We start from the raw sequence: 11,655 nt of genomic DNA on the forward strand, positions 1-11,655 counted from the left end.
TCATAATATAAATTTCTTATAATAAGAGAGCCTATGAATATATATAAGTGATTTATTTCATTTTGGTAGTTATTGTATTTTTTTCACATGTCAAAAGTAGTGATCCAAGAGACTCTCTTTCGAGACATCTCTAGACGCCTAAAAGGCTAAAAGCCTATTTTACTAATTAAATAGAAAAGGCTTAATTAGCCTTTTGGAGCATTCCACGGGCTGTCCCGTACAAACGCATTTTATTTCGTATATTAGAACTTTTTTTTCGGCTTTTAAAGCCGTCGATTATTTTTCTGGTCATATTTTTGACCAATTGATACAGAAAAAGAAACTCCTATACCTGCTAATCTTCAGAAAACTCGCGTTTGTACGGGACAACGGTAGACAATTTCATGGAATGCTCCTTTTAGGCGTCAAGATATGAGGCGAGCCCTAAAAAAAGAGCTAAAAGGCTCGAGTATTTTGGATCACTAGTCAAATATAAGAACGCTTTTCAAAAATGAATTTATTACAAGTTGTAACAAGGTAAATATATATGTTTTAAACATAGTATGACAAATTGTATTAATGGTGTGTGTTAAATACAGATGAGGCGGAGCCGACGTGGAACCACCTGCTGTCGTCGTCACTGTCGGGGTCGGACTTCGACCTGGCGGCGCACGGCGACCACCAGGCGCTGCGCGCCATCACGCAGCCGCCGCCCGCCGCGCACCCGCCGCCCGAACACCTCTAGTCAGCCGCCACACACACACACACACACACACACACGCAACGATCCATCGATAGCGGAACAATCTCTTCCGCGTGTTAGCACAGAATATATACATAATAGTACTAGGTACAGAAGACTCACTCTCTAACAAAACGCGTCTGTTACGATCAGGACAGATATACCACTCGCGGCTTTTGGCTAGCCACCAAAATTGGTGTGGAACGGATGTAATTGTAGCTACCTGCTGCAAAGCGACGAAATCGCGAAGTGAGCCACGCTTGGTATTAGCCACAGTGGAGCGCTGTCTACTTTAACTTTTCCCGGTCATGTCCACTGAGTTAAATATAGGTCCCACTTACCGGGTGCGTACGCAACGTAACGTCAAGCACAAGCACATCAACACACGCAAGTTTGCTGTGCCACAATGACTGCGAAATTCAACACGTGTACGTGTGTGTAACCGAGCCTGAAATTATCGTATAACGTTTTACGTTTATAACGTTTTGCTTTACTTTGACAAGATTAACTTTTGTACTAACGTATATTTATGAAATGAGTGGAATCTACGTTGACTTTATTGTGCAGATCAATGGCTACGGGTGGTATTCCATCTGCCAATATCTTGGTCTGTCCAATGTCATTGCGTCCCACTCTCTCATTAAGTAAAATGTGAGACAAAATGCACATTGGACAGGTGGAATACCACCCTAACGAAGGCAAACGTTTTGTACTACGGTTCCTTATTATGTGTCGATGTTGACGTAATTCGATGGTTTCGAGATTACTCGGTAATCTTTACCATGCGTTTAATATAGGTGCAAAATGGCCAACATAACATTTTTTAAGACATAAATATATTTTAAACCGAAATTAAACTACATATGTTCAAAATAAAAATAAGCATAACACTTTTTAATTAACAAAAATAATTTCTCTTATCATGTTTATTATAAATTTATATTTGAGTTTTAAAAATAAAAAATAATCACAATAGTGCCAAAAGCACAATATTGCTCATTTTTGAAAATATTTTTCATGTGTTCCTATCTTCGTGATTTTTTTCTATCGAGCGAAAGTCACAATATCAGAATTCGAATCGGTGAAGTCCTTAGAGAAAGGCCTGAATATGGCAGCCGTATTGTAATCCAATATTGCACCTTAAGATTGCTATTAATATATTTGGCAACCGTCTTTTGATCCAAGAACCCTGCTGACTGAACGCACTGCACCTTAAGAGCAAGGGTGATGAAAAACATCTTGAACCTGTGTATAGCGAAAAGTAATTCGTAAATAACAGAATCTCGAAACTAAATTAACTTAATTATAATATTAATAAATGTTTTAGCTTTAGCGTTATAATTTATATTACATATTTATCTACATATTTTCTAATTGTGCAGTTTATCAATGTAGTGTGTAGTATATAAAAAATTGTAATGTTAATAATATTATTGAATTTATTATAAACTTCGCCAAAGAAATGCCTATTAACAAAATCCATACATAGGAGTTTAACGCGCACGTATTTTATTTTTTATATTATTTATGATACAAGTGTGGAAAGTAGGAAATGCGCAACAAGTGGTGACGGGAGTGTTTTAAATCCACACGAGTTGTGAATTACCTATTCGCACGTGTATTGTACAATGTACAACGTTTTACAGTACATAGCCTTTTAAATTTTCGACATATGCACGGAAAGTGCTTATTCCGGCACTCATGTCGATTTAAAGCATTCCCTTCGATCGTCTTTTAATTAATCGCCACTCGTTGTGAATTTCCTAATTTTCGAACCTAATATATATTGCTATCTATAAACTAAGAAACGTAACTTAGTCTCGAAAGGTTTTCTGTTTGTTGCTTTGCTTGAAGCGAAGGATACTATTTAGGTATATTAAACAAAATAACCCTTGTTAAGTAATCATAATTTTGAATTTCTATTGGTGCAATTATAGACTGCATCGCATTTATATACATGTTGTGATTCATGGTCCTGAATGCCTAGCCAACATTGATACCAATATTAACGGTTACTTAAGAGATTTTAGAAAAATAATGTAAGTACTCTTGATACTACTTAATGTGATGAAGTGGCATATCACGTACTAGCGAGTCCGCCAGCATTGTAAACCGCTTCTAACCTATATGTACCTATGTGTATGTGTGGTAGTGTGGATAAAACCTAAAACGTGCAATTGTCTCATACACGACCAAGTCGAGGGGTAAACCCTGAAAACACTCTTTATTCATTTGTACTTTTGTGTGTCTAAGCATAAAATAAAATAAAAAGACTAAAATGAATCTCAAAGGCTTTTGAAGTAATCTATTTACAATTTATAATGGAGAGGATATAATTGATGTTATATTGTGTTCTTATTTACATTTATTTATCACGAGTAGCGTTATTGCAGTATGGATTTATAAAGTGTGGCTGTAATATGCTGACCTATACTGACCTCTCTAGGCACCACGCACCACCCGATTAGTAATGTAAAGTACCTATATATATTAGCGAATATATTCTAGATCTGCCGGTACATCACTGGCACACTCAACTCGTACAATCATTGTACCTACATAGACATGGGTACGAACATTTTCGATACTTAGCTAACAAATGGTAGTATGGAAAGAACTACAGAGAGAACCTTTTTTTTTTAAGAGGAACAGTTTTTAGTACCTAATGGGTATTTTTGAGACTATTTCGATGTTTTTACTTACACATATATTATAATATTAGAACGTAATAATACACAATACACCCGAACCCTAACAATAAGATATTTGTGCTTAAAAACTAAAGCGATATTTTTTGTGTATTGGATCGATGTTGTGTAACCACGTCCGCCTATAAATTGTACTTGTTACTGGCTACTTGCAGTGTTCATTTAGGGCCTTACTATGTATTTCTATTGCCAAGTGTGGATTCGTCATCTGTTCGGTGTGCCAGTAAGTAGTTAATGTATTAGGGTAAGATCATGTATTAGGGTAAGATCAGACGAGCAGACGAATCGCTTGATGGTAAGCAATTACCGTCGCCAGACACACGAGAAGGGTTGTGAAGTTACATCACAATTTATCCCACTCCAGCAAAGGCCTCTCCCCTAGATTTCCACGACTCCCGATTTAGTCCTTCCTCCGACCTGTTGTGGATGCGCTATGGCTATGACCTGGACAGCTTCCCTCCATATCTCATTAAATATTGATCAAAGCGAAAAAGTATAGGTACAGAATCTTTTATAGAAAATGTAATGTAGATTACTTATGTAAAGTTAAGTATATGATTATTTTTTGGTATGGGCCAACGTTTAAGAGTTATTTGCGAAAAACTATAAAAGGGACCTTTACACCCTTCCCTATGCGTTAGCTTCATTCCATCTATCAGTGGGTATGTTGTTTCGCACAACTATGCCAAAATTAGCTTATACGAGTATACATGATTTTTTGCCCTATTTGGCAGTTTTTAGTTTTCTTTCGTTTGGTGAGCTATATCTAGAAGTACGATGGAGCGGTGAACAGGATGCGAAGCCAACATGCCAAACGTTTATGCTTCGTAGAGAACGAAACATTACTGTCACTGTCGCACTAATATGAAAGAGTGATAAAGAGATACAAGTTCTTTGTCGTAGCGGAAGCTATTGCCACGATGGCTATTACTGCTAATAGGCACACAGGTTTCTAGAGGCATAATCTGAGGATGGATTCATAGAAGCTTATTGATCTATTATTCACCAACGTCTAGATTCCGCTAGGTCAGCCGCGTAAACTTGATAATGGTAGTGTTCGTTAATATTGGTTCATGCATGAACTGCTGCTTTAGTGCAAGATGACGGCCAATAAAACGAATCTTGATATTGCGGTCCTATGTATTAGGTGTTGTTCCTACAGACATTAATGCAACATACCTATACGCAAATATGTTAGGTTTATGTAGCCGCTTCCTTTCTGCCATCTCCAGATTCACTGATTATACGTAGTAGTTACGAGTATCTACTAATTTTTCTATTACACTTGGTGCTTTGTATTTATTTTTTACCTTAGGAATTTATGTAACAGGTATATTACCTACTTATTTGTAAGCGTTAAGATATATTGGACTATTGTGCAAGATTCACTTGCTTGTTTTGGCTGTTTTGTTAGTCCTAGTCAAATTCATTATCTGATTTAAAACTATTTAACGATTAATACATATGTAACTCGTACGCCAAACGTTATTAGTAGGGTACCTAGTATTTTGTATAAGTAATAAAATGTTTTACTACTGGCTTTTAACTTTGTTGTAGGTATAACTTATAATAATTATGTATTAACTTATAGTATATTGGGTAAAATACTTTGCGGCGCAGTAAGATCTTCACGGATGACTGTAGAAAAAATCAGGGAAAAGTCCTTTTAATTAATTATACTCACGCCAACTTTGTCAATAGAAAGAGGCGCGAATTCCCAAATATATATGTGAGTTCGATCCTTTCCGCTCACATATTCTACTGTCAAATATGGCTTGCCAAAGTTTAAATAACTTATTCGACAAATAACACCTTAATAGTTATGTACCGTGAAAACAACCAACTACTTAGTGGCCAAAATTAAGTTCAATGTCTTCTTTAAAATGTTTATGAAAAGTTTTAAAGTATTTAATTAATTTAATGGTAAGTAGCAGTTCTAAGGCAAAATATGTTCATAGGTAGAGAAAAAAGGGTAAACGAGAAACGATTGAGACGAGTGATGGATGATGATACCGAACTGGACTTAGTTGGGTGGTTTTACGTTAGGTATCTGTTACGGTGATAATTTGATAAATGTAAGAACTTAATTGTGAGAAAAGTAAAACATTTTTGAACATGTGTCTTTTTTACTGTTTGTACTTATCGCTATGCTATAAATTTTAACATGTTTTTGTCTATATGGTCTTTATGTTTAGTGACAACATTTGTCTCATGTTTAATGGCTGGTAAGGTTTAAGTCTATAATTTTGTGATATTGTAGCTACGTATCTCCGTTGTAGAAAAAATAGAGCTTTTTATATGTATATGTCCCTCAATTTATTGCTTGTTGTTTTAAAATTTATAGTTAAAATAAAGAAAAATATTAAGATATGTATTTTTATTAAGATGTAAGTCCATCGGTGAGGTCTGTTGAAAGCATTGAGGCTAATGTGCGTAATAGTCAACTGGGGCCAATTTCTATAACGGTAACGGTATAAATGTTCACCCTATTTAAGCCTTTAGCACCCTATTTAAAATATAGCCGGTCAAATGGGTTATTCGCGGATGGTCTAGAACGCAAAATGACTAGTGTAATGTTTTGTCTATAATATCGCTATTAGTCTACATCGCAAACGGTCTAGAACGCAAAATGCCCACATTATTTTTTGCCGTTAGCCGTTATCTTAACTTTATAGCGATGTCGACGGAGCCCCGCTTCCGCGGGGCTCCTATTCTGTGCTGTTTGGACTTCGGCCATTTGAAGATACCTAACGAACCTAACCTACCTATGTAAAATGTGGTGATATAAAAAGTGTAGACCGTTTGCGATTTAGACAAAATATTACACTAGTCATTTTGCGTTCTACACCGTCCGCGATTGACCCGGTCAAGGGGTAGGTCAAATAAGTTTGTCAGTAGAAACAAGTGCGAAATTCACGGGTTTTAACCGTGGTACCACGGCTTTTGTACCACGGGGGACCACGGGTAATTTTTTTTCCCCGTATACCCACTGCACCGAAATGGGACTACGGGTAATTGAAAAAAACTGTGTTTTACCCGTTGACCACCGCTGTTATATTTTGCAGATTAGAAGATATATTGTTGTTATATTAGATATACAATCTCTTAGCACTTTATGATTTATGCCCTGCGTCACTACCTATGTCATAAATTTATTGGAAGTTCCGGACATCGAGAAGGCCAAAATATTACTTGGGCATAACTTTTATTTGCCTCCGAAATGTCGCATTTGTCAGCAGCACTTGGAAGAGAAGAACTGGGTTCAACTATCACAAACTCAAGACACTCTTAGCGATTTTGGACAGGAGTACACAAATGATGTCGTTCGTATTTTTAGAAACACAATAGCTTCCATAAACACTTCGGTCCAATTGTTAGTGAATTGTCCCATACAACCATTTCCAGTCGCCGTTACGACGCGGTGTAGACACATCTTGTGTCGACACCGTCTGTTTCGGTCACAATTCCAGTCGCAGAGTCGTCGCCGTGTCGACACAGTTACCAGAAATGGGGAAGGGTCGACACATGACACAAAGTGACATAAAGTGTGGTCGCCGTGTGCACACATTGTTTCGAGTTTGCGACTACTTTATGCCAATATCATTCGTTCATTCGTTCATTTTGTTCCTGTCAAATGGAAACTGTCAGATGGAAAAATTGTTAAATAAAAATAAGTGACATTAATACGCCATCTCTAAAACGGATTACAAGACGTAATTATATATTGTTTGCATTTATATTACAATAGGACTAAAATTATAATGGGGAATTAAACTGCTCGAGTGATTTGATAAACTAAGTGTAATATAATCAACGCGCCACCACATTGTTTTAGTTTAGCCGGAAATGAAATTGTTTACTTCTCAGTGCCTGTGTTCATAACCATATTATTTGATGCATTTTTAGTACTTCGATGCGTATACTATACTTAAATAACAGAAATAACGCTTTACATACTACGAAACTTGTTAATTATGATGTATAAATATGGTTTAAGGCTGAGAAATATTGCAGTCACAAAGTAGTCGCAAATGTTTCGACTTTGTGTCGACTCTGTGTAGACACATGACACGCGCTGTCAAAAGTAATAACAAAGTTACTGGATTTGCAAAATGGCTCCTTGTGTTCATTTGTTTTCAGATATTCTCAAAGTGTAAAAATGCCGTGGTCAGAGATGGGACTTAATAGATTAACTGTTTATTCGACTAATTAATGGAATAAAAAAAGTTCATCCTCAAATTTTAATCGCAATTAGTTTAGTCGACCTATAGATAGAAATTGAATTAATCTGAATATTAATCGAATAAATCTCGGTTGGAAGTTGACAGGGGGCCATTTTTGTACGTAAAAATAATAGAATAATAGAAATGTCTTGCATGCAGATGGTAGCCAAACACTTTGTCATAAAAGTCGAGATGGGTGTCGTTTTATACGTTTTAGGGGGCCCCAATTTTGAAAATGATCACCATTTTGGAATCCAAAATGGCGGCCATGCACTATGTCATAAGAGTCGTCATGGATGTCGTTTTATAGGTTTTGGGGGGCGCAGATTTAGAAAATGATGACCATTTTGAAATCCAAAATGGCGGCCATGCACTATGTCATAAAAGTCGTCATGGGTGTCGTTTTATAGGTTTTGGGGGGCGCAGATTTAGAAAAGGATGACCATTTTGGATTCCAAGATAGCGGCCATGCACTATGTCATAAAAGTCGTCATGGATGTCGTTTTATAGGTTTTAGGGGGCCCCGCTTTCGAATATGATGACCATTTTGGAATCCAGAATGGCGACCATGCACTATGTCATAAAAGTCGTCATGGATGTCGTTTTATAGGTTTTAGGGGGCCCCGATTTAGAAAATGATGACCATTTTGGAATCCAAAATGGCGGCCATGCAATATGTCATAAAAGTCGTCATGGCTGTCGTTTTATAGGTTTTAGGGAGCGCAGATTTCGAAAATAATAACTATTTTGGAATCCAATATGGCTGCCATGCACTATGTTAAAAGTCGACATGGATGTCGTTGTATTTGTCATGGTCATCATTTTCGAAATCTGCTCTTCCTAACACCTATAAATCAACATCTATGCCGGCTTATATGAAAAAGTGCACGGCAGACATCTTGGAATCCAAAATGGTCATCATTTTCGAATTCTGCACTCCCTAAAACCTATAAAACGATATCCATGACGACTTTTATGACAAAGTGCACGGCACACATCTTGGATTCCAAACTGGTCATCATTTTCGAAATCAGCACTTCCTAAAACCTATAAGATTATATTCATGACGACTTTTATGACAAAATACGTAGCCGCCATCTTGGATTATAAAATGATCATCGTTTTCGAATTCTGCACTCCCTAAAACCTATAAATCGACATCCGTGACGACGCAAGTTATCTTTATTTTCAGATCTAACAAATTGCTACAGAATACAAAGGACAAAAAAAGAAGCGAGGAGGTAATGAAACAAGCAAAAATACAGATGATTCCTCGACGCAATTGGATGCTTCTTAAATTGTGTCCAGATTTTTTTGTCATAAAAGTTTTTATTTTTCACATATTACTCTCACAAGTTCCGTGATATTTCGACCTTGTAATTTTTTAAGTAAATGTTTTTGTTTATCTATGAGAATCTCACTAGAATAATATAATCAAGGTATGTTTATATTTGATGATTGAAATAGTAACGCGAAAAAAAAATATATTTGTGTCTTATATTCCTGCCGAAGACTTTAATTTTTCCTTTTCCTTATACACAAGTTTGGCCAAGTAATAAGAATTTAGGGCTCTCAATTTTATTTTGACTTCTACAACAGTAAAGCTACGAGGCCATGTTTGGTATCGTTTTCGTATAAATTCGCAGTACCAAATTTAGTTATGGTATCACATTGACACCATTCCAAAGTAAAAACATATAAACTTATTAAAATACTTTCTTTTAAACTCCTCTTCACGCTTAAACTGCTGAACAGTTTTAATTTAAATTAAGTACACATATATTTTGAGTCCCGAGACAGGACATAATAAGTTATCTCAAAAATCATCCTTTAAAGGTGTGAAATGAGGTGTAGGGGGGAATTCAGAATTGACTTCTTGAAGTTAATACTGTTTAAGTTTAGGTTTGAAGTCATGTTTTTTTATCATTTTTAACTAAATCAAAGATGTAGACCATCCCAAATTTCATATAAATCGGTTCAGCGGTTATTGATTTCCCGTACAAATTTCCACGCCACTTTTCACACCTTCAAAAGATGATTTTGGTTATAAGATCTATCCTATGTCCTGTTCCGGGACGCAAACTATTTCTATACCAAATTTCAACGAAATCGGTTCAGCGGTTAAGCGTCAAAAGGAGTTTTAAAAAAACCGGCCAAGTGCAAGTCGGACCCGCGTGTTAAGGGTTCCGTACATTAAGTCCGACTCGCGCTTGACTGCACATTTTTAATAGGTTTTCCTGTCATCTATAGGTAAAGAACTATTTTGTGTATTCAGACGGACAGACATACAGACGCACGAGTGATCCTATAAGTTTTTTCTTTTGAGGTACGGAACCCTAAAAAGATTTTTTTTAATTTTGTGGAATGGTGTTAATGTGATACCTTAAATGGATTCAGCAACCCAGATTTATACAAAAACGATACCATACACGGCCTAGCACCTTCACTGATGTAGATATATGAAGATAAAATTTAGAGCCCTAAATAAACTTTCAAGAGCGGATATCTCAAAAACTATTCAACATATCGAAAAAATTGACTGAATAAACTTGTAACAAAACTTAAACTTGTGGAAATTAACTTTCATTTTGTATAAATGGCCATGTCGCTAAGATGCATAGTTTCCGAGATATAATCGAAAAACCGGAAAATGGGACCTTCAAACAAAGCCCCCTCTCTTCCTCCCGCTCAAGGGCTACGGCCCGGGGACTTTTGATATGTTCACCTCCTAACTTGCCCAAACCAAGTTACAGAGTCAAAAATTGTGTTCCGAGCATTTCCCTCTACAACTTTTTGGAGCATTCGTTGGCTGACCTAAGTAGCTTATTGCATTTCTTTAAAAACTTTTCTGTAAAAGGTTGACGGGTGTTGGGTGTTTATATGGTTTTGGTCAATTATTATCATTTGCATCGCCCATGATGACTTACTAGAATTACTTACGAGCACACGAGACACTAATAGTAGTTTGACAAACCTTGGTTTTCAAGAGGTATTTTATATTGACATTTGCTGTCACAAATTTGCTGTCAGATTTAGTCGCAAACCGCACGCAAAGTGCACACAAATGTGTCGACACCTTGTTACGGAAAAGTGTACACACGGCGACGACACTTTGTTTCGAAACAATTCTAGACACATTGTGTGGACTCTGTTACGACACATCTGACATTTAGTTACCACTTTGATGATTCTGCGACTGGAATGGTTATATGGGGTGTCCAAAATGTCTGAGACTTAAATAAAACTTTGTATGAACTAAAATGGCTTTAATTGGTCACATTTTTTTATTAGTTTTAGTAAAACAAAGCACCAAAATAAAAATTTAACTTAACTTTTCAAGGGCATGTCCGATTGGAATTTCGTGAGTTATAGTCAGTTGTATAAACTCGTCACGTTAAACATATTGAGTTCTACGCTTATTTGGAATCGTAGTTTCCATATATTTCTCAGTATCCGAAATAACATTTAATAAACGCAGCAATGTTACATTTTCCTCATGCCTTGAAAATATGCTTCGACAGAAAACTAAATACCTACTTGAACGAAGCTGTTTACGTAGAATTAAAAAAACAATATTAAGTTCTGAAGGATGCATGACATATCTATTGCAGTGGGACTACGGGGAATTTCTTTTTTCGAGGAATGACCCGTGGGCCCACGGAAAGTTTCGTATTCAAAACGATAACTTAAAACTGGAGCAGTGGGGTCTACGGGGAAAATACGGGGAAAAAAATTACCCGTGGTCCCCCGTGGTACAAAAGCCGTGGTACCACGGTTAAAACCCGGAAATTCAAAATGGGACGTCAACCCTTCGCGCCTACATTTTTTTAAATTTGACGCTCTATTCTACCGACGGAAATTGCTTCACAAAGTGTAGTAGGTACGAAAAGTTCTTCTTTATAGTCAAACTCAATAAATTCAAACCATTATTGTTCTATTTTAGCGGACAGGAGTTAGACCGAGGTAAGTCTGCAACGATTCTGAAACGAGCACACGTAGTGCA

General features: G+C 36.6%; 1 protein-coding gene across 4 annotated transcripts in view; it reads left to right on the top strand.

The window, feature by feature from the left end:
* The window catches only part of LOC134678081 (anoctamin-1-like), a 39,060-nt gene extending 33,265 nt beyond the window's left edge, over positions 1–5,795 (top strand). For all 4 annotated transcript variants that reach the window (XM_063536527.1, XM_063536526.1, XM_063536525.1 and 1 more), the window contains one exon: positions 579–5,795. The gene's annotated coding sequence lies outside the window, so the exon portion shown is untranslated. The remainder of the gene's footprint in view (positions 1–578) is intronic.
* Positions 5,796–11,655: the final 5,860 nt, after the last annotated feature.

Source organism: Cydia fagiglandana, chromosome Z (genome assembly GCF_963556715.1).
Source record: "Cydia fagiglandana chromosome Z, ilCydFagi1.1, whole genome shotgun sequence".
In the NCBI taxonomy this organism is placed as follows: Eukaryota; Metazoa; Arthropoda; class Insecta; order Lepidoptera; family Tortricidae; genus Cydia; species Cydia fagiglandana.